We start from the raw sequence: 24,683 nt of genomic DNA on the forward strand, positions 1-24,683 counted from the left end.
TGCTTTCCAGAAAACCGTCTCTCTCTGGCATTTTCTGAAACAACTCCATTGACTCATCAACATACCCATTGTGCATAGGCAGCAACCATGGTGCTCCAGGCAACAATGTCATGTTGAGGCATCTGCTCAAAGGGCTTTCGAGCCTCTTCTAAGACTCCATTATGTACATATCCTTCCATGAGTGCATTCCATGTGATAAACTTTCTTTCTGGCATTTTGTCAAACACCGTGCACGCATCATCTAAGCACTGAAGATTGTCGAACAGGGTTGTTCTGCAGTTTAAAAACTAAACTTATTCTTAGAACAAAGCAGATATTCAGATCAAGTTTGTAACAGTATATACATTGCTGATTAATTCATTACCCCTAAATTAATTCAGGGTGTTATTTAGTTCCCTCAAATAAGTAGTTAGATATTATGTTCGCTTCTCCTTAAAGTTTGTTGCTCCCATTATTGTAGTCTTTTTTTTTTATCGGTAAAGGCAAAGCCATATTTTATATTAATTTTGCAAGAATACATATGATTATCACGGCATTTCAAAGGATTCAAAAAACCTCTGTTCTTTGGTTCACAGAGGGTCCTTCAAAAACAAGTCTAGAAGCTTAGAGTTCGATCATTCTTGAAACATTTAAGATTTTAGTCTGGAACCAAAACACATGCATAAGTTCTAATTCTATCCAGGTTCATCGACCTGTATTCAGCGTTTTTCTTAAACTGAAAAATAAAAACTAATAAAAATTTACAAGTATAACATAGTCAAAATTCAAAAGGGAATCCATAGAAAGCCTAGCTTGTGGACGGAAGGTCCAGTTGAAGGCACTGCTTTCTTGGGCGACCTCGACCCCTGCTTGCTGGAGCACCCCGACCATGGCCCTTGCCTCTGCGACCACTGCTGGAGCTACCTCTGCATCTTTGTTCAGGCTTAGGATCCCTATCTTCCGCGAGCATAGGTAGGAAGCCATTCATTCTTGCAAAGAGAAATAGAATTTCCTCTTGCCCTTCAGCCTCCGGATTTTCTCCTAGAAACCGCCATTTAAGGTAGCTCAGCCCTACACTAGCAAACTTCCTGTGCCCATTCAACTCTTTATCCTTCAGGTCCAGGAGGAATGGGTAAAAGTTGATGAGGGCACCATGAGCGTTAAAAAGAATTTCGTCGCTGGGCCTGGGCGCACTTGAGTCGAAATTGGCCTTATTTAGAACTTCCTGGAGCTCTAGAAGAATTTCAGCTGGGAAGAGTTCCCTAGTGAGGTTCCAAATTAGTTGCTTAGCAAGCTTCTGGTCCAGCAACGACGCCACAAATCTGGATGAAATGGAGGTGTTGTCTCTTGGATATTCGTCTCGACTGAGGTGCGCACTTCCCAAAATCAATTTGATTGCCAGAAGAACCGGAGGATCCGAGTGAATGAGGAGATGCTTGAGTTTGAGGTCCATGATTTTTCTAAAGGAGACTTGGCGAGTCGAGGCTCCAAGGGAGATGGGGGTGTCCGCACCAAAACAAGACACTGGCCTAGGATAGACGCTCATGATGAAGCCGAAAGGGGGTTCAGAAGACATGGTGACTTGCAAGAGGAGAGCCTTTCTGCAACCAAATGAGCCTAAGAGAAGGAAAGCAAGAATGATCTTCTTCAGAAAGCCAGGCGCATAACTCAACGAGTGGAAATGGGAAAGCGCGAGCAATAAAACCTCATGCGAAGGTGGCGGATAATAAATGATCATATCAAACCAAATCCCTAGGAAAGCGGATGGAAAGATTAGCTTGCGGACAGCTCATGCAAGGACAGAGAGGCGACGCTTAACCAGCTGGGCTTTCGATGGACTGGTATTAATGTTGCCGGTTAGTCTCGTCAGCTTCTCGGACCCACCTTGCAACCCAGTGTAGAAGTGTGGTTAGTTTGAAAGAAAAAAGACCGTTGGTGTTCACCGCCAAACGAAGGATTGGATTTTGAATTTTTGAATTGAAACTTGCATTCCTTCATTCTACTGGCGAGCTAAGAGTCAACCTTATTTGGTCCGTCATGTTAGCTAGGAAAAGCTAACATAGCAGGAGACTAAAATCCCTGTGACCACCAGTGAATAGAGGTTCCTAAAGCTGTAGCTTTTGATAGAGCGTCCGCCTCTGTGTTTGCAATGTTATTATTGTAGTCTTGACTTTAAGCCCATGCTTATTAAATTTACCCTGTAGTGTACATGATTAATGGGTTGCGTGTAAATTGGAAAGAAATCCAATTGATCAATTTTGTTCATCTTGTTGAATACAGTTCCTGTTTCAATTATTTATTTATTGCGTGTTACATCGTTCGCCTCTGCAAGGCAGCAATGTTTGCTTGCAGTTGCATTTCTATTTGTATTTCCTCTAATATGCAAGGAGATATCCTTCACAGTATTGTACTATGAAAATTTCAATGAGGGTTTCAACAATCTTTGAGTTCTTGAGCGTGAAACAGTCTCATAGGACCAATCTCAGATAACTATCTGGCTTGATAGGCTGTCAAGTAATAATTTGATTGTTTTAAGATTTTTATGCTTGCCCTTCAACCCTTTCACATTTTGCAACAGTTGATTGATATTGCTTAAAAAAAATCTTTCAGTGAATGGAGGAAGCGGGACCAAGTCTTTAAAGTCAGGCTAATTTAATGCAGCCGTTAAATTGTAGCCTGGCTATACTGCAGGAGTTGACACTGCATTCTATTTAATTTTTCCGTGTCATCTCATTTTTCCACCTTCCTTTTGTTAATTAGAGTTGGGATACTTCCGTCAAATATTTACTCATCTAAGTGATGTTCTGTTCTTCTACTTATAGTTTTGTTAAATTACATAGTAGTTTAGCTCAAAGGAAATTGGTTGTTTTCAGTTTCTTCTCCTTACTTGAATTATGATGGCACCAAGTGCAGATAACATGCATGATTGTTGCTTCTCTCCAGAATTGCAACTGTACTTGATTTGTTTTTGTAGATCTTGGTCTTGGCTTTAGTGGGGTTCTTCTTTCTCTCCATTTATGATCTTGCTTTGAATTTCATTTTTGCTTCAACAATGTCAAAGTTTGTAATTCTTTTGCTATCCCATGGTAGTCCTAAGGGCTATCATAATTTCTGTTTGAGCTTGAGTTTGAAGTTTTGGGCACACTGCACATGTAGATTTTATCGAGGTACTTCAGAACTTCACTCTTAAGAATATCTAAACTATTTCATCATGGGGTAGAGTAACTGGTTCGAGGAAGACAAATAATAATCCATGTAACTCTTCATTGCAATTTTTAATGCATGTCAACCATGCAACGAAGGCAAGAAATGACTTATTTTGTGGTGGAGATGCAAATCTTTACATACACTCTCTCGGTAATATACCAGTGACCAGGTCATAAAGGAAATTTAACCGGTTTGTACATGTCTTGAATAGTCTAGGAACCTGAAAAGAGTTTTTAGTACTTGAGTTATTACTAAGTCCGTTCAATAACCCATTTCCTTTATATTAATACTGGCTCAAGACTAATAAAACCCATGAATTTTGTAACCTACTTCTCTTTTTAGAGAAAGCTATCCCGTTACAGTTGATTGGAGCTCAATGCAGTACTGAAATAAAACAATGTACTACTGAATGGAATATTTCAGTGCATCTATCATGTGAAATTCAAGATTCCATATTTAATCTCTATAGACAATGAAATGTATATACAATAATGCAAAACAATATGTACTATAATTCCAATAGGCACATTCACCAAGATTCCATATTTAATCTCTATAGACAATGAAATGTATATACAATAATGCAAAACAATATGTACTATAATTCCAATAGGCACATTCACCTAGCCTTAGCTTGATTCAGGCCTAGTCATTTTTGATCCTTCTAATATCTTTACGAACAAAAAAAAGGCAAATTCTTTTGTATTCCAATTGGCCATTTTCAATCTGAGTCTGGTTTATGAATTTTGCTAGATAATATGAGCAATTTTGTAGGGAAGCGAGATATGTGATGCCATATTTTATGATCTCGAATTGCAGACTGACTTGAAATGATTGTGGATACTGTGAGTTTTGCATTGTGGATGCTCTGTGTTATTTGGTAACTCAAATATTTATGTTGTTGTATGTTGATTCGCCTTTACAGCAGCGTATATAGTGGAAGTCGTTGGGTTTAATTCCTAGCAAGTCTAAAACCATGTAGTCATTGCTAGTGAGGCTAAGTTGGATTCTTATCTGACTTGTTTCATGGAAAATTGAACAGTCAAGTGAAAAGAAGATAGGAGAAGGTGCCAAGTTTGGTTCCTAGCAAATCTAAAACCATTTAGTCAATCCTACAAGGAGGAGGTATCTGTAGATGTATGTGTGGTTATCAGTATCTTCTATGTTATAATTGCTTAATTGATGTCAGTAGATTTTTCTACTAAAGAGACATTAATGTTCCACAACTTCTCTTCCCTCTTTCTTTTGTGGGCTTTTTCTTCTCAATTCAAACATATGTGCTAAGAGATTCATAGTTTGTAATGGGCTTGTGACCAACAGATGGTGATTTTTTAATAATCAAGCTTCTGCCCTTGTTCAAGATTTTTCTTTGCTTCAAAGGAATTGGAATAATCTTCCTCCTCCATAGGTGGTTTTGTTGTTATTATCTCTTCCCAAGCACTACCTAAGTCACCTCAAATGAAATAACAAGTATGATTTGTTATAAGATAACTAGTACTCATTGACCATTTCTTTTCCATTTTCCATTTTTAAGTTTAATCACTAAAGAATGAAATTTTTTCCATTTTGCATTTTCATGTGTTTTCAATTTTTATACCTTGTTTACCTTGTTTGTCTTGAAATAAGTAAAACAAAATTGTGGAATAATTTCTCTATTTTTTCTAAAGATTATTTGAATGATATATTTTTTTATGCTCTACAAAATATGCTACTTAGTAGTGGACATATAACTATAGCTAAGGTCAATTTTAGATTTCTTGCAAGCAATAGTTGAACCAACAACCCCTGAGTTATATTGTGTCTTTCATCTTTTTTATATCAATATAATGACCAGAGTTAATTTGTTGGCATCATCTTCTTTTCAAAAGATCGATTGCACTTAAGATGAAAAAGATGTCAATAGATTTAGAGGAAGATTGATAACTTTGTGATCTTAAATATTTGTGTCAACTGCAACTTTAACTTTAAAAATAAAAAGAAGATCCATTCATAACAAATAATTAATGTTTTGAGATTTTATTACAATGGCTTGGTGTAGGGTTAAATTCTCCTAGATTAGACCCCTACACGAATCAACTTTCGGAATTCAAATGGATATTCAAAACATATACAATTTGTTATGTATTTTGTCAGGCTATCAATTGCAAATCGGGGAACAATATTGTCACTTGAACAACATTAATTGTTATTGAAGACATCTAGTGATTGAGGTCTCCTTTCACTACGATCTTACACGCGGTGTCAACATATTTTCGTGAGATTCATTTATCAGTGGTCTCGAATTCTGCTGACGAGATCTGTGAATGGCGAGAGGCTGTTAATGATCCCACATGCGTGAAAAGAAGAAAAGAAGGGAGAAGAGGGAGTACAAGGACGAGGAGAGGGGATTGGCCTAAGCATACTTACCTGGGCGGGGTCAATCGGTGATCAGGAAGGGGGTTCTGTCTAGAGAGAACACCTTCATTGCACTAGGAAGGGGGTTCTGTCTAGCATCTCCCAAATTTGTGAGAGAGGGGGCTCGCGTTCGCGCGGCCCCCACACAACACTAATTGTAAATTGAAATATCTGTCTGAATTTTTAACAGCATTTCATGACGTAGCGATGTTGTATTTATGGATACCTGTGTAAAACAGACTGCTGTAAGATATAATGGGCCTTACACAATCTTTATTTATTCTGAATCTTCAATTTTAGAGTATAGATTTAATATTAAATCCCCTTGCTACAGTCTATACATGGTAAATCTATCACCTGTCTGATATTTTCCCCTTATTACAGTCTATAGAGTAAAGTTAACATTTATATGATCTGCCCCTTGCCACACTAGTTCAAAGCAGATATCAGGATAAAAAACTTGTGTCATTCCCAACTATGATCCTTTTTAGAGAGAATGTATAGTGAAAAAAAAAATCGGAAATCTCCTGTTTAGCATGTGTAAATCTATGTATGTCATGACTATTTTAAACCGTTATACACTCCCCACTGAGTATGACATTTGATTGCCATTAGATAAAGACCAGTCATGTTCCTAAACGGCAGTAAACATATTGATATACTAAGGAATATACACATTGTTGAATGAACATAGCTTAGTTCTGCATCCTCATATGATGCAACATGACATATTTTAAGTAGGGATTATGCGGGGAGTTGCATCTTTTATTTGCACCCTTGTCATATGCTAATACCAAAATGAATTAATTGTGGTCACAAACAGAATTATGGATAGATTGTTTATGTAATTCTGTTGGGCAGCTAAATGAATACATTTGAGTAAAACCTTGTTCCGAGTATGCGACTGAGCATTGAGACAGTGTTCTGGGGTTCACTCTTCTCAAGATCGGAGTGTACCTTTTTTAGGAGATTTGGAAATCATGTTTCTGTGTCTTGAACTTTAATCTATTAAAACTATAAGAGACTGCTGTTTATTAAAATTTTAAGGATGTGTGAAAACAAGATTAATAAAATGCTTACAATTCAATGATAGAACATAATATAACAGTATTAAATCATGCAGGCAGAGGCCGTGGTCGAGCAAGAATGGAGCTGCCGCAACCTGACCCTCCCACTGCAAGCTAGGCCCTCTTTTGTTGATATGTCAATTTCCCCTCTCGATACTTAGACATAAAATTGTATATATTTTATTTTGATTTCTTATTATCATGCTTAAATACTCTGGTTCTGGGCAGTTGGGAATCTGCCAAAAACGTTCATAGTTCCATTTTCTTCAGACTACAAATTTTTTTGATGGCTCTGTTAAAATGGTTAAACCATAAGTTTAATGGTTTCCTGCCTTTTGAGGGAACCATGCTTTGTTGGGTTCACTGAGAACAGGTTTTTTGAATGTTATGAATCTCAGCGAAGAAATCTCTATATTTAACCTAAATTAATATAAATATTGGCTCTGCCTTTACCGATAAAAAAAAAAACAGTATTAAATCATGTGAAGGCTTTATATACAATGCTTGATCATCACATGCTTTATATACAATGCTTGATTCATTATCTCGGTAAGAGATGGCATAAATATACTTGTATTAGAACAAAGAGTTTGAATTAGTAGCAAAATATTATAATTAGTAGCAAGAGGTCTAATCCTTGAACTTCAAATTAGTGGCAAGAGGTCTAATCCTTGAACTCTGAGAAGTAGTTATCTGTCCACTATAGACTTAAAGCCGATCTTATTGCCTCACATGCTGCAACAATGATATGAATCTAGTGCAAAGGAAAACCTTGTTTAGACTATACCCTACAAACATTAAATGTAATCAGACAAAGATTGTTTAGATTGTCAATTCAATAGTCTAATCTCTTTACACATGATTGTAGCTTGTCATATTATGTCTAAACTTATGAGGTTGTTCAATCCATTTGATTGATGTTATAGGACAATGTTAGCTTACTTAACCTTAGAAAGAAAGAGAGGTAAAACCTTTGAGTTAAGGAAGTAAGAAAGATAATAGAAACATGGATTTATTACTTCATCTTCATATTATTCTATTACAATGTTTTGATCTTGATGAAAAGATGAAGGGGACTAAATGGAAAGGGAATCATTTCTCGTCACTTCAAGATTGCCATACTTTTAAAATTCAGGGAATTCAAAAATTTAGGGGATTCTCATGGTAGAAAATACCATACTTTGCTATTGTCTGGGATGTGGCAGCAATGACAATCCAAAGTTTGTATTCTTTGCTTAGGATATGTGATAAACAAAAACAAAACATATGTGATCAACAGGCCCGTATAGGTGGTAGAATTGGTTTGGGCTGTGGGTTTGCTTCCCATTGGTCTCAAATTCGACTCTTCGACTGTGTTAACCTGATGCACAAGGCTTGAGGGGACTTCATGCATCCTCAAGAAACTAGTCTCACCTCTGCTCGCCTCATGAATCGAGGACGCTGGGCAAGATCATGGGGATACCCCTGAGTTAACAAAAAAAAAAAATAAAATATGTGATCAACAAAATTGGATCAGACCTCTCTAATGGAGAATGCAAAGTTCTAATGAGAAAATTGAAACCAAATTTCAGGCCAACAGTAAATAACTTAGATATGACGACTGTTATTATTAAAAACATGGTCCATTGCTGAAAGGGTTGATTTGGCAAATCATCCCTATCGAAGATTCTATGGAGAGAAATAGATAAGAGTTAAAAATGGATGATGATTTGAAGGAGTTAGTTGAGAGCTAAACTCTTAATGCTTGAGAAGCAATAGGGCAGTTTCCCATGGAAAAGAATCAAAATTGGAAGATTCGGAACTATTGGTCTTAGAAAAATAGAGTCAAAATTGGTGGTTAACTTTAGTGGAACACGAGAAATCAACAACATCAGAATTTCATCAGCTTGGGCATCCAAACCGTTCTCACACAGGGAGAGATATCTCAGTAAGTATAGGTCAAATGGCATCTACAAGTAATTGTCCTTCTATTTATAGAAATATTTATAAGACCTTATGTGGAGATGTTAAATTTTGTAGGCAAAAGAAAGATAAGAAATGTTATCTTGTGAAGGTTGCAGAACGGTTTGAGAAGCTAAATGAATGGAAAGAGCAATTGCTGGTAACAAAAGAGAAAGAGGTGCAAGTTCTAAGTAAGTTGGATAGCATAAAATGACTCATTGAAGAGCTCATTCTAGATTTTAAAAGGACATGCAAGAAAAATGAAGTAAATGTTGCGGGGAACAAGCATCTAGTAACTCATGTAGATTTGCAAGTAACGAAGAATACTTCAGGAAGAATGAAATCAGAAAATGTGCATCTCATTAGAGAGATGGATATGGTCATCGCAATTGTGGAAATGGCAAAAATAAAAGCATCTAAGGAAGAGAAGGAAGGAAAAGGTGGATGAACTTGCCTTTAAACCTAGATCAACCAAGAACACTTCAGAGAAGAAAAAAAGGTACCTTTTTTTCTTAGTACAACAACAATCTTTTACTCTCAAGACTTCCCACAAACTTAGGCAATTCTGACCATTCTCGCTGTATTAGACCCATTGGATGCAAACGACTGTATTAGACTCATGATGATAATATTGTAACCTTTTGCCGAACATTTTGATTGATCATGGAAGTCTTTACTGACTACCCATCAAAATAATGCTGACTTTGGCAATTCCCAAATCTCGAGATCTATCACTTGAACAGCATTAATTGCTATTGAAGACATTGATTTATTAAGGTCTCCTTTTACTACGATCTTACAGATGTGGTGTCTGGCATGTCAACATATCTTCTTGAGATTCATTTACCAGTGGTCTCGAGTTCTGCTGATGAGATCTGTGAAATGCAACGGGCTGTTAATGATCCCACATGCGAGAGAGGAATTAAAGAAGGGGGGAGGAGGAGTACAAGTAGGAGGAGAGGGGAAAGGTCTAAGCATACTTACCTGGGCGGGGTTAATCGGTGATCAAGAAGGCCGATGGCCTAGAGAGAGCACCTTCATTGCACAAGGAAGAGGGCTCTGTCTAGCATCTCCCATTGTGGAGAGTGCACGTCATAATTTGTGACAGTGGGGGCTCGCGTTCGCGCGGCCCCCACACCAACACTAATCTTAAGATGGAATATCTACTTTTTGTGACTGTTTACATTACATTTCATTCAATGGCAGGAGTGCAAATGCTGTTGTATCTTTATTCTGAAATGTTAAATTTTTGAAATCAGGGGTTGAACTTAAATCTGTCATCTCCATAGGCACATTATTTACAGAGGGTAAATTTAATATCTGTCCGAGCCAATCCACTTATTACAGTCATATAGAGTTGTGTTAAACATCTATATTAATCTGCCCCTCGCCATGCTAGTTTAAAGTGGATATTAGGATAGAAACCAGTAATGTTCATAAAATTGTTGAATGAGCATAGCCTAAAATGGGTAGGTTTTGCATCGTCGTGATACAGTATGGCAGGCATCTTACTAAGAGATAGTGCTGGAAGTTATTTTTTATATGCAACTTTGTCATTAATGAAGTGTAGTCACAAACATAACTATTGATAATGGACAGGTTGTTTATGTAATCCCATTGGACAGCTAAATCAATACATTTGATTAGCACTTGTTTTGAGTATGTTTGAGCATTAAATCAGTGTTTAGGGATTCACTACTCATCAGATAAACGTCTTACCTTTTTCTTAAAGATGATTGAGAACTCTGTTTGAGTGTCTTAAAAGTGCCTTCTTATTCAAATTCAAAGAGTACATGTAAACAAGATTAAATCCACAATAGTTACAATTCAATGATACAACTGTAACACAGAAAAGGCTTATATATGATGCTTATATATGATGTTCAATCTGTAGATACTTTAGTTCTGATTATTAATATCTTTTAGTTCTGGTTCTGGTTATTAGACAGAATTTAAGGTTTTGTATTTTTTTGAAATCTGTTACTTTAACTTACATTTCTAGGGAGCTAAATGGAGTACTGTCTGACCAAAGGTCTTCTGATCAAATAGAATATTGTGGATAGGGATAATTGTCTTTGGAATTGTCTCACATGTTGGAGCAATAAGTTAGTTGATGTAGATAAAATTGTTTAATGTTCTGGTTTCTAGCCCTTTTTGCTTTAGAAATCACTTTATATTGAATGACTTTTTACTCTCTTTTAAAAAAAAACAATTTGTCAAAACTTTATTTCTTATGAATAATATGTCTATCATATAAATTTTACTTTTGCATGGCCCCGTCACAGCACTAATTCTAAACTAGAATATCTATTGTTTGTGATTGTTTTTTTTTGGTATCTAATCTTTTAAAATCAGGTTTCTATTAAGGAATAATTAAGTGAATATTTTTAGCGTTTACATCTCTTTTGTACTTGCAAGATAGATTGTAGTTTAGAGTATGAATAACAAAATGAGTATGAATAACAAAATGATATTGGAATATAGAGAGATAAGTTACATTTATGTAATCCTGTTTCGAAGGATTAATACAAGCTTGAGTTTTTTTTGGTTGATATTTTTCTGAAACAGTTTCTCCACACAAATATACTTGTTATAGTTTGCATTTTCTTTATAATTGTTTCCATTTTCTTATGTTTTATTATTGCTAAAGAATTTATAGTATTAAAAGTTCAACATATTTCATTGGATATTTACACCATATTTGTGTAAAAAGAATGAAATGGATGACTAGTAAAATGTAGCAATGGAAACATCTATACATGACCATAATGTGAGATAAGATTCAGCAGCCCGCAGCCAATTATGCCCTGCGAAGATTCCTAGAAAGATGCCTAAACAAAATAGAACCCAGGGAAAAAGCATTAAATGAATGCAAATGATTGAGATTACTATTTTATATCATGCAGTTCAAAATAATGTGAATATTTTTTAAATGGATTTGTATAAATCAATCTATAATGAAGTGGATTTTCATTTTCATTTTTTCACAATTTTAATCATATTTTTGTCAATAAGATTTAGTACATTATATTTGATAGTGAATACAAGATTATGTATAATTATTTTTAATTTTATGATAATTACAATTTTTTTTTTATTACATAACTTAAGAAGTGTTTTGGAGGTATCCAATTCATGAGTGAGAGTGTAAATATAGATTACCAATCAATAGATTTTGGATTTTTGAATCTTAGTGAATTTTCAGGAGCATTTTGTTCAAAAGAAAGAAAATGAGAACTATTTGTCGATTGATTTTCATTTAACTTCATATCACCAACCTTTAAAATTGTTTTTCTTTTGATCAACTATATTAATGACATTATGTAAAAAATTAAAATTCTACATTTTTACCACGTGCACCCAAAGCCATGAAAGAAACTTAAAACTATTCAAGTTCCCATTACCTTGAATTTGTTTAATTAATCTTTTAATAAATGTTTTTTTTTTAACTATAGTATGAGATAAAGTAGTAATCAACTTAAAGCACAAAGATTGGAATCACTAATAATATGAGCATTAGATCCTTAAGCACATTGAAATAAAGTGGACATGATTACTTGACCCATTTTAACCTTGAATCGCTTTAAAAACACTATGGCAAGATCATCAAAAGATTAAATTGACTTTTGAGGAAGTGAAAAGAGTTGCACTATAAGAGAATCCTTCAAAGTGTAGGGAAGTAACTTGGTTAATAAATTATCCTTATACATAAGGTTTATGTATATACAACGCCATAAGAACTATTATGTATATTAGGGTGGCCCTTCCTATCATACATGGAAGGTGCCACATATCTAATAGGCAATGGACATATTGAACAATATCATAAAATCTTTTATAAGGTCTTTATCTCCATAAATTCATCACTATTTGCGAGCTGTGCATCCATTCTATTTTCCAATTAATCTATTTTATGAAGTAGCTTATCTAGGGAAAATACCGAAAGGTGACTAAATAGGAATTGCTAAGTGGTGTATGGGAAATGAGAGGAGTGGATGAAGAAATGGATTTAGAGAAAGGCATGGATGTTCAAAAATGTACTTAAGGATGTTTCTAAGGTATGTGATATGGAAGTAGTTTGAGTAAGTTGGGTAACTATAACTTAGTTAGACAATTGTAGGTCTAGTAGTGGTAGAGGAAAAAAGTGTAGAAGTGTGGATCATTGTAGGGATATTAGGAATGATGGGAGGACTATATCTATGACCTAATATACATAAGGTGGAGGATAAGTGAAAAAGGTATAAGCACTTAACTATGGTACACTATTGGTCATGTGTGCTATGAGAATTCATGGTAGTATTAGGAGTGATGGTGGAATCTATGTATATGCGTTGATAGATGTAAAAGTCCCTATAGAAGTAAATGCATCTATAAGTACTTGCAAAGTTTCATGTCCATATCATTTACTTGGATAATTATTTCTACTTTCAAGTGCAACTATAGTAAGCTTGGAATTCAATATTCTCTTTGCCTACAAGGGTTCAAATTCCTTCTCTTCAAATCTCCTATGTTCCTCTATTTAAGATCACAAATAAAACAATGAAATATATTAAAAAAAAACTCCTTATACCCACAAATACACTCTATAATATGCCTCCAGTTACCTTAACTGTTGAACACGTCTTCTCGAGTTTGGCATGGGAGTAATAACTAGGCTTCAAGGGAATACAAATCTATTTCCACCGTACCTACATATTCTACCATTCATTTTTTCTCATTTTGTGTGGGATGTTATTAGTAAATGCTTTCAAACTAGAGTGAATTCATCTTCATTTTGAAAGTACAAAGCCTCCTACGAACAAAGTGGGTAGAGACTAGACTATGTTTGTTTTTTGTAGATGTTTCTTTCAAAAATAGATTTTCGTTTTTTTGTTAGATCATTCATATTTGTTCTTTTATCATCATTTTAAATGCCTAATTCTTTGTAACTAACTAAAACTTTGAAGTAAATGATTTGGGAAAATTTTTAAATCGAGTCTTTTTTCTACTATGACACATTCCATTGTATTTGTCCTAGTTTTAATGTTTCTCATTACATTTCTCTCTTAGTTTTCAATCATGAAAAGGGGTTTCCATTCTTTCAACTACAATGAGAGCTATTGATTACATTATTTGTTGGTTGGATTACTAAAATTTTAAAGCAAACGAGTTGGGAAAACGTTATCGTGTCTTTTTCTACTCTTCCACATTCATTTGCATTTCTTCTGATTCTGATTCTCATTACATTTCTCTCTTAGTAGCATTCATCAAACAAATTCATTTTCTTGTTTCTTTATCATCATTCCATGATTCTATTCCACTTGTTTTTTTCACGGAATAATGAAATAGGTTTTCCATTCTTCCCACTATAGTGAAAGACATTCATTATATCATTTGTTAGACGAGTTACAAAAATTTTGAATAACATGATTTGGGCAAATGTACAAATTGACTTTTTTTCTACTATGCCACATTCAATACAAGATTCAATTTTTTGATTTTTTCCATGCATCAAATTCAATGCAAGATTCATTTTCTTGATTATTTCTTACTTTTTATTGGGCCAGTGCAACATTTATTCAACATCTTGGAACAAAAAAAACAAAAATATTTTGGAGGACAAGACAAAGGTTGAACAAACCTACATATCCTTGAAGTTAATAATACAAAATTTTGTATGTTTTTCTCAAATATGCTAGGTATATAGAAGATCTCTCAATGATAAAAAAACAAATGTAGTATATGTAATCAATCTCTTAAGTTAATTATTTTCATACATTGTAAAAAAAATCTATTATAAAAACATTTTGCACAACTTGGCAGTTCAAACTAAGTTGGATTTGTTCATCTTCAGTTATCTTCACATTTTAATTTCAATTTACTTATATTGTACACAATTAGTCTTAACAAAGACAATTTCCATTCCCTATAACCTCTAGGGCCTCTAAATAAATTACCCAAACTATATCTGACTATCAGCGTAACCCTTGCACCTCATTGGGGTGCAAGTTCTAGTATATCATACTTTGATGCTATGTGATTCTGATGCTCATTATGTGTATGATGAATATTCAAAATCATAAGGAAAATGTTCACTTATGAATATTGTAATGGTAAAAGTTGTTTTGGGTAGATTTTGATTTTCTTTTAAGTAATAATTAGCGTATAAGTAGTATTTAATGTCTAAAAGTTAGAATGTTATCTAAATTAATTTAGTATTCCAACAATTTCGATTGAATTTATAAATTATTTGTTTCTTGTTTTAGATTGATTTTATTGGATGAAATCAATCCATACATTTCTTAATTTCAAATTTAAATTATATTTATGTTATCTCTTTCATTAGTCATGAGTGTCAATTTAAGCTAAGAAATAATTCAAATTTTACACAAGTCTTGTATAAAATGTCAATTCCTAATTCATTGTGATTATCTATGATCTAAGGGGACTACATAAAATCATCTAATAAAATATTAGAATGTTGCATTAGCACTTAGAATCAATATTTATAATAACACATGATTGGGTTTGTTACATCTTTATTCATTATTGTATAAAACTTCTTCAATGAAAGCAAATCATGAATATACTTCGTTTATTAGGTTACTTGATTCCAATTTATGAATTTCTAGTCATGCATATGCCATAAGGATAAATATCAAATTTATACCCAATATATATTGCATATAAATGCAATGTAGATTTCCTCATGATTATCAATCTTGAATACAAAGGTTCCATAAAAATCTAGATTGAAAATATTTTATGCATATCAAAGTACATATACTTAATGACTTTATAATAGGAAGAGTTCCAAATACAACAATGTTGTGTATTATGGACTTGTTAATGGGATTTCGTGGATTAATCCATGTCTACAATAGAGAGATATCGTAGAGTGGACCAAGCTAGATGAAGAGTCGATTAAAACAAACTTTGACAGGCGTCAAAAGGAAATCTAGGACCATTTGGAGCAGGATGTGTTGCCAAGGATGGGATGGGGATCATTTTGGCAATAGGTGCTTAGAAACTTATGGATGAGACTAATAATGAAGCGGAAGACATGCAGACATTGCTCACCATCAATTTGGTGAGCAAAGTATTGATAGCAAAGTTACACTTGAAAGAAAATTTACAAATAATTGTAAATGCAATTATCAAGAGTGAGGCTCACAATTGGAAACTATATAAATTTATTAAAATTATAAGAGAAAAATCAAATTCATTCTTATATTTTAAAGTATCCCGCATTAGACAAGATGGAAATAAGGTGTCGAACACCTTATTGAAATGGGTGCGCTCATTCAACGCAAGGACAAATGAAATATGGTGGGATGATTTTCGATGAATGCAAAATGAGGAGGTTGGAGTACGAAGTGCAAATGTCAAGTAACATGAGTTAATTGTTACTAAATGTAGTGTGCCTCTCAAGACATCTGAAGCATGTGAGACCCATTTTATGGAGGCAAACACAATGAAACAAAATTCAATTGCATGAATGTTGGTTTGAGATCAAATGCTTGCAAAAGAAAATGGAAGCCAACCATTTCTCCTGAACCTAAATGCGGAGCACTTGACGCATCATAGGAAATGGGCACGGATTGGCAGGGACTTCCTCCGGAAATGGTTGCTCCTGGATGACTTTCCAAACTACAATTGGCTTGAAGAATTCTCTTAGCTTATGTTGTCTGAAGAATTCTACATGGAAGGAGGGTGGGATTCTTAGTGCAAAGTTGTAAACCATCCACTACATGTGCCCTAGCCCCGCCCCTTGGGCCCCTAGTAGTTTTTTTTTCCTATGTCCTCGAAACCTAACAGGCTCAGTGGGTCACTCAGTTTGGCTTTTAAGTTTTTGAGGGACTCAAGTCTCAGACTTGAGACGAAAAAATTATAAATTTCCAAAGCATAAATATTAATGATAATTCAAAATCCAGTTTGTCTCAGTTTGCCTCTTACAGTCTTATGGATATAAAAATGCTTTCTATAGTTCTATTTCATTTTTATTAATTAATTTCTTTCAAATGCTTTTTGTATATGAGCTACGTTATTTCAATTGTTTGTTAAAGAATGGAAATAAATTTAATACTGTGATCTTTTTTATGTAATGTTATAAAAAAAAAATTCAGTTCGTTCCATTAATTATTTGTACATTGATTATGGTTGATTATAATTTTATAAATATATAGTCATTCAAAATACAAAATTTCAAAAGTTTCAAGATACAAAAGTTTATTGGTAAAGGTTTTTTCATTCTATTAATTCAAAAGTTTCAAGATACAAAATTTGCAGTCATTCATGCATAAACGCAAACAGAGAGAAAACCATACTGCCCACAACTTATAGCAAGCAGACAAAAAAACCAGTTCATTGCTGGATATCCATAACAAATGTTCCAGCAGTAATAAATCATTTGGAAGCAAATTAAAAAACACTGGCCGATAGGCCGCTCACTCACTATCCTCCTAGGTCGCCTCCTCCCGGTCCCTTCCCTCCTCAGAGGTTGATGCTTTCCCTTTTGCCGCTTCAGCTTTCATTTTTGGAATGCAGTTTAGGCACTCGAAGTCAGGGTCGCCCTCCAAGCTTGCCAGTAGTTGTATGGCCCTTCCTTCTTCGGCCCTATCTCTCAATTCCCTACCAACCTCCATCCTTTCCACCACATGCAAGTCCTTTAGGACTTCATCCACCCTGGTTAATTTCACAAAGAGTTTCATCGCTTCCCACCCCACTCGGGCACGTTCACGACATTGGTATTTGATTTCATCCTCTGGGCCACGAATAAAAGGAAGCAATTCCTCCTGGTCGTCCCTTCCTTAATTCGAATGCCAACTCTCGACACCACCCACTCCAAGATTGAATCCAGGTTAATCAAAAAATCCCCATGAATCAATTTGACCAATGTGAGTTTTACCTTTTCCACCTCTGGTTCGAATTCACAGGCCCATGCCAAAATCAGAGAGTAAACCTCCATGTTAGTTCGATATCGGTGACTAATATGTGCCACCTCCTCCGCAAGCATCAGTCGAGCTGCCGCCCACAACTTCTCCTCCTTAAACCTGAATAGTCTTTGCATTCGTTTATTAGATACTTTGCCCAAAAAGGGCACCAACTTCTTGTCTGTTCGCAGTGTGAAATTGGCCTCCATGGTCACCTGCAATTTCAAAAGCACTTCCTGCAAAAAATGCCTTACAGAAGCTACGAACTACAGATTTGTTCTGCTTTAAAGAAAAAACTGGCACACAGATCAAAAGGTAATTAATTCTGCCTCCATCATATAGGCCGGGTAATGAATGTGTACGATAAGGCATTAATGCCATGAGATCAAGAAAAATATTTCTTGCCATCCTCCCCTTACTCTGTTCGTGCGACCTATCGCATACAACTCCTTCTGCAACAATTAATCGCCACCTTGGCATTTGTACTTTCCAAATTTGCTCGCCTTAACAGGTTGAGGACTGCACATTTTTTTAAATTAATACACTAAATTTATGTTGAACTTTAATATATATTTTTAAACTATTTTTTAAAATTATATATCATAAACATATTTTGAATGTATTCTTTTTTATATTAAACTTTTACCTTTCAAATTGTATATCAAAATCTATATTTTTATTTAGTTATTTGTTTTATTCTAGAAACTAAGTTTCATGTTTTATACTATTTTTGAATTTCAAAATTTTACAAATAATATTAACATTATATTTAATAGTTGTCTCAAACTATTGCACATCTTTAAAATTTAAATGTCTCTTATTATGGGACCGATGACATCTGACAACACTCAAGTTCTCAACAGGTATCATCGTCTGTAGGATGAGCAAAGATCGACGACTTAGGGTGGATTTCGGCCCAAATGTGGGTAGTGAACACATTTGTGAGAACTTCGCCTGGAATTGAACATTTTAAATTTAATTAAAAATAATTAAGTCTATATTCTATAGACTATAAATCTCTTTTTCGGGCGGAAGTTTAAAATTATTAAATAGACTTAAAAAACAGACCCGAAAAGTGACACGAGTATGGTGACGTGCCAGAAAAATGGCAGAAGTCGTGGGACCCACTACATCTGTAAACAGGTACCATCGTCCGTTGGATGAACAAAGATCAACTGCTTAGGGTGGATTTCGGCCCGAATGTGGAAAGTGAACACATTGGTGAGAACTTTGCCCGAAATTGTTATTGAACATTTTAAATTTAATTAAATATAATTAAGTCTATAAAGCTCTTTTTCGGGCGGAAGTTTAAAATGATTAAATAGACTTGAAAAACAGACCCGAAAAGTGACACAAGTATGGTGACGTGCCCGAAAACTGGCAGAAGTCATGGGACCCACGACAACTGACAATAGGTACCATCGTCTGTTGGATGAGCAAAGATCAACGACTTAGGGTGGATTTCGGTCCGAATGTGGGAAGTGAACACATTTGTGAGAACTTCGTCCGGAATTGAAACATTTTAAATTTAATTAAATATAATTAAGTCTATTAGCATGGTGTCAAAGTTTTGACACTAGTAGTGATACATCATTTTTGGGTTCTTCAAATTGTATTGTAAGGTTTGTTTAGTTGATATAGTGAGATCTACGTTGGAGTCTATGTTTTTACTCAAAAGGGATTTCCAAATAATGTTGTATCATTATCTCATTGTTGATCTTTCTAGTTACTTCTTCCATTCTCATTTAAATGTTTATAAGTTTGATTTATAATTTAGAGAAATCATATCTAATCTTTTTTAATGTTTGTAATTATGACCTAAAAAATAACAAAATTGACATATTTTCATAAAAACTAGGCAAATTTAGTTATTTTCCATGTGTTGAGATCTCTAGAAGCAACCCTACAATCTATCAATATTTCTCTACACTAGAACCATATTCTACCATCATTGTTTCTTATACCTATACATCCTTATTCTATTCACCTAGTCGTGGCTATAAAAGGAGCCATTGGAAGAGGATAGATTTTAATTTGAGAATAAACAACTGCCATCAAATTTTCTTTGCATTTATAAAATTTAAATCTAGTTGTGAATTTCATTATATTTTATTTTAATAGATTATATATTTTTTGCTTTGATTAGTGTGGGATTCTTAAATTAGATTAGCTTCAATTATCCATTTTCTGTAAAGTAGTGTTGATTTATTTTCATTATATTATTAGATTCAAAATAATAGTTTAATTATTTTTAAGAAGCAAATTGGTTACCTCCCCTAGAGTTAAATTATTTGTTACATTTCTTAGCCAAAACCATTGCTATTACATAAAATATAGAGGGAACTAAAAGCTTTTGGGTTGGGTAAATTTATAAAGCATGTGCTCATCTTACCTAGATATAGGTTATGTTCATGGTGGACCACTATACAATATTTTCAAAGAGGATTTCCTAGGTACGGCTGTTTTAGAAAATCTATAAAAACATCCAGGGGGAAATTTATTAAGGGGGATTCTTGTGAACCTTTAGTGTAGATAGGGAAAAATACTCTTTGAGACAGAGACTGCATATAAACTAGAATGATAAAATATATTTATATATAAAAAAAATAAAAAATTAGAGGAATTTTGTTTTGATTGGTTGGAGATTTATTTGCAAAAATGATTTATTTTTTCATTTGAAGAATAAATTGACGTTCTTGCAGTTTAATGTCTAAAAAAGAAAGGTGTCCAGGGGGTTGAGTTTAATTGGTTAAAACATTGAGTTCTTATTGTGGATACCTAAGTTCAATTTCTCATAGGGACATCTAAAGTGAAAATCTAAGTTGCGGGGTGAACTCACAATAATGGTTCCCACTTTTTTGCCACTTTTGACACTGAGATGTACATTTTTTAAATAATCTTCAACTTCCGAGAACTATAACTTTTAAACTATTAAAAATTTGAAGATGATGTAAATTAGTGATTTCTAGCATTTTGTTTGTAGATTCTATATACATTTTTTTCAAATTTTTTTGAAGGATTTTTTTTAAAAATTTCCATCTCCCTCGAAAAGTAGTTTTTTACAACAAACTACATTTTTTAAGAGTGAAGTGCCTCCCGAAACGCATAACTTTTTTTCTATAAATGATAAAAACTCAATTCTTTCGAATTTTGGTTTGTAACATCAATATCCAGGGCTTACATTTGGTTTTATAGTGATATGTTCAATATTTTTCATTTTATAAAGTTTTGAAGTCCGACTAGTCATAATTCAAACATAGGTTTACGTTTGAACACATAACTTGTTCTATATAAATCAAAATTCAATTTTATTTTTTTTTTAGAAAGAAGACATCAATACCAGGGGCTTAGATATTTTTCAGAATTTTTTTGAATTAGTTTCTTATTTTTCTCAAGGCGTTGAACAGAGAAGTTCATATTCGATGAAAAACCAATTTTCCATAAAATTAAAAAAACAAGAACATAATAAATTCAAAATATAACAAAATTATACTCGTTAGAAAGCTTGCTTCGAGTACTACTATCTAATATTTTTGGGTTATCAAGATTATTTCATTCGTGTATTGATCCAGAGCTCCGAAGTCATTAATTCTTCAGAACTCTGAAATTTTTTGGGAGAAACCCCTAGTTTGCGGTTTCGAACGAACACGAGTTCGAGCGAATTGGGTTTGCTCGAACCCAAAATGGTTCGAGCGAACCCCCATTCGCTCGAACCAATGAGCTTGATTTTGGCACGCACATTTTTGTAACTGTCATGTTCGAGCGAACCCAACAATTTTTAACTGTCGGCTTTCGTTCGAACTTTGGCCGACGCATTTTTCATTTTTTTTTCATTTGTGGAATCGTATAAATATCCATAATTTTTTTTCATTTTTTATCACCCAAATGATTAAAATAATTCGCATTTTTGGATGAAAGAAGACATTTGAAAATTATTTTGAAGGCAATAATTTGAAGGTTTTTTGTAAAAGCATGGGAAACAAGAAGAGAAGGCAAAATAAGACTTCAAGGAATTATTCTCCCGAAACGGAAGAAAGATATCGAGAACAAAGAAGACAAAGATATCATGATGCAAGTATGTATTTTTAATTTAATATGTATTAAGTATCAATTAATTAGAATTCAATATTTTTTATCTAATATTTTTAATAGGATTAAAAATAATTTTGTTTTAATTGGAAAGCATAATTAATTTGAGATAATACATGTGTATTTGCAAATTTCAAATTCCATCAACTTGCTTGTTGTGTAATTGTATTTTTCTCCTATATAATTAAGTTCATTTATAATAGATAAGACCTATTAAGTCATAAAATTCATAAGACAGGTATTATGTCATAATTTCTAGGTTCTAAATTATATATATTGAATATTTAATCTACATGTACAAGTAATTTCATGTGATAGGTCCTTTAATATCACATAATATATATCTGTCTTAAGGGTAGTTAAGTATATTAATTGTGAAATGTTTTTTCAAATGTGGTCATATTGATTTTAATAATAAGGCCTATTAGGACTATTACATTGATTATAGGTCTTAAATGTGACATAACTTTATAACCTATTAAACATGTTGAATAATTTAGGTGAACTATTTATATTCAACTTCACGTACATGCAAAAACATTTCAGATTAGGAGGTCTATTATGCAATAATAGGTCTTAAATATAAACACATGTGACAAATTATAGTCCACTTACATTATGGTCCATAACAAATTAATATGAGGTCACCTAAGTTATCGTATGCATGCATCAAAATATTTGTACTTTTAATTTTCAAAATTGGAATTTCTAATTTATCAAAATTTTATTTTATGTGTTAAATTAGTGCTCAAAATTAGAGATTGAACTTTAATCTTAACCCGAGAACAAATTGAACTTTAAACCTAAACAGGTAATTTAATTAGAGTTATAAGTTCAATAAGGTCCTGAAAGTAATTAAATTTAATAAACCAAATTGAATGGGCTAATTTTAACATGTAAAGCTTTAAGCCGAATTCATCCCTATTCTTAATCCTAATTGAATAATCTCTGATTAATTCAAGAACCTTACACAAACTCTTAAATTATGTGCAGAACGGGCAAACGAACCTGTTGAAGAACACAATATAGTTGATGAACATAGGGAGGAGATTGTCCAAGTTGAACCAATGGAGACCTTTGAAGGAGAGGGGTCAGGCTCCTTACCTCCTACCACTGATATGGATGAGCATATTGTGGATCTAGCTAAACAGGTGAAGAGAAATATTTCTTATAAAAATTTAGATCATTTACTTGAAATGGATGTGGATGAGTTGAAACGTCTCAATGAAGAACCTAGACATACTAAAAGGAGGTCAATGAATAAAAGTGGAAAAGAAATAATGTCGCATTTCAACAATCTTGATACTACACTAGAAAAAGCTCAATTGTTATCAATTGTACTTACTCATAAAGACTTAATAGATCTAATGAAATTGTTGGGTATAGATACAACAAGTCAAAAGAGGAAATCTTCTCAACTACAAAAATCTATTGTTGATAATGTTAAGAAAGGTTTGGTGAACATTGGTAAAAAATCTCGAAAACTAGATAAGACCATTTCAAGAAGAGTGATGTTGACATCTTTAGTAAATGAAAGATTGCCTCAAAAAAGACAAATCTCTTCACTGTCATCTGAGTTTGGTTTTAGTAGAAGGACAATATCTAAATATGTTAAAAGGAGAAAGATTTTGGATGATACTACCTCAGAAGGGAATTGGGCAATTATGTGTAGAGCTCCTCGTTCTGATAGAATTGAAGATGTTGTTAGGAACTTTGTGACAAGTTTTTGGAATGATAATACTCGCCCTTCATCAAATAGTAGAGATGTTATCAAGCAAAGGATTGGTCCTGATCGTTATGATCTCCATGTAAAACATTGGATAGACACAACAAAACATGAATTGTATGTATTGTTTACTAAAACAAACCCTCATATAAAGATTGGACAAACCATGTTTGAACGGTTAAGGCCATATTATGTGAAGTTAAACAAAGTTTTCGAAACTTGTTGTTGTCGTTATCACATCGAATTTGACTTGTACTATCAGGTGTTTCGAAAGATTAGAGAAGATAATGATGGTTATGAAAATGCTCCTCCTAAATGAACAAGTCAATTCATAGCATCCATCTTATGTGATAAATTAGATGATAATGCAACCGGTCAAATAAATTGCATAAGAGGAATTTGTGGAACATGCGGGGACTTGGCTAAATTGCCTTTGAGAGATGAAGATACTGACATGAGGAAGATGGTAAATTGAAAGAGTTACAAGTACCAAAAATTTGAAACAAAATTTGGAAAGGAATCTACAAGACTAGATTATGTAGAAGAGGAAATACCTATTGGAACATTTATGGAAAATTTTTGTAAGTTGATAAAACCATACATATGCCATGGTTTTTTTGCCAAGTGGCAAGCAGAACAATTTAAAAGATTAAGAGACACTTTCCCACTTGGAACTATTCTATCTGTAGTTGACTTCGCAGAGAATTACTCTTTTGCACATCAAAAAGAGATTCAATCAGAGTATTACTTTTCAAAGCAAATCACAATTTTCGTGCATGTATGTTATCGACATGCACAGATGAATTTGGATGGTGTTGATAGTACATTTGAAAATCGTGTCATTAAGAAAGAGTACCACTTCTATATCAGTGATGATAAGGAGCATGACACACTTTTTGTACAACATTGCTTTAAGAAGTTTTTTGAATATTTGAAAGATAGAGGCATAACAACAGTTAAACATTTTGTTTGGTCTGATGGATGTGCTGCACAATTTAAATCTTCGAGGCCATTTTATGCACTATGTAGATATCATCGAAATGACAAAATACCACATGTTTGGAGTTTTTTTGAGAGTGGTCATGGAAAGGGTGAACATGATGGTGAAGGAGCTTGTATCAAATGTGCTCTAAGAAAGCATCAAATAAAGTACACAGGAGAACGTATAGAAAATGCACATGATGTTGTTGAATGGTGTAAGAAACACTTTGAGCAATCGAATTATCCTGGGGAATCATCATCGAGAACATATAAGCCCATTCCATATAGAGTGTTTTGGGAGATAACTGGTACGTGTTCTCTTTTAGTATTTTATTTAATTTTTTTTAATTTAACAACTTGATCTACATGTACATTCTTGTACACATG

General features: G+C 33.6%; 1 non-coding gene and 1 pseudogene across 1 annotated transcript; both read left to right on the forward strand.

The window, feature by feature from the left end:
- The first annotated feature begins 5,584 nt into the window (after positions 1–5,584).
- LOC131065893 (U1 spliceosomal RNA) lies at positions 5,585–5,725 on the forward strand (annotated as a pseudogene).
- Positions 5,726–9,564: 3,839 nt separating this feature from the next.
- LOC131065872 (U1 spliceosomal RNA) lies at positions 9,565–9,724 on the forward strand. The gene has a single exon (XR_009111496.2). It is a non-coding gene; the product is annotated as a U1 spliceosomal RNA (small nuclear RNA).
- Positions 9,725–24,683: the final 14,959 nt, after the last annotated feature.

This window comes from Cryptomeria japonica, chromosome 6 (assembly GCF_030272615.1).
Source record: "Cryptomeria japonica chromosome 6, Sugi_1.0, whole genome shotgun sequence".
In the NCBI taxonomy this organism is placed as follows: domain Eukaryota; kingdom Viridiplantae; phylum Streptophyta; class Pinopsida; order Cupressales; family Cupressaceae; genus Cryptomeria; species Cryptomeria japonica.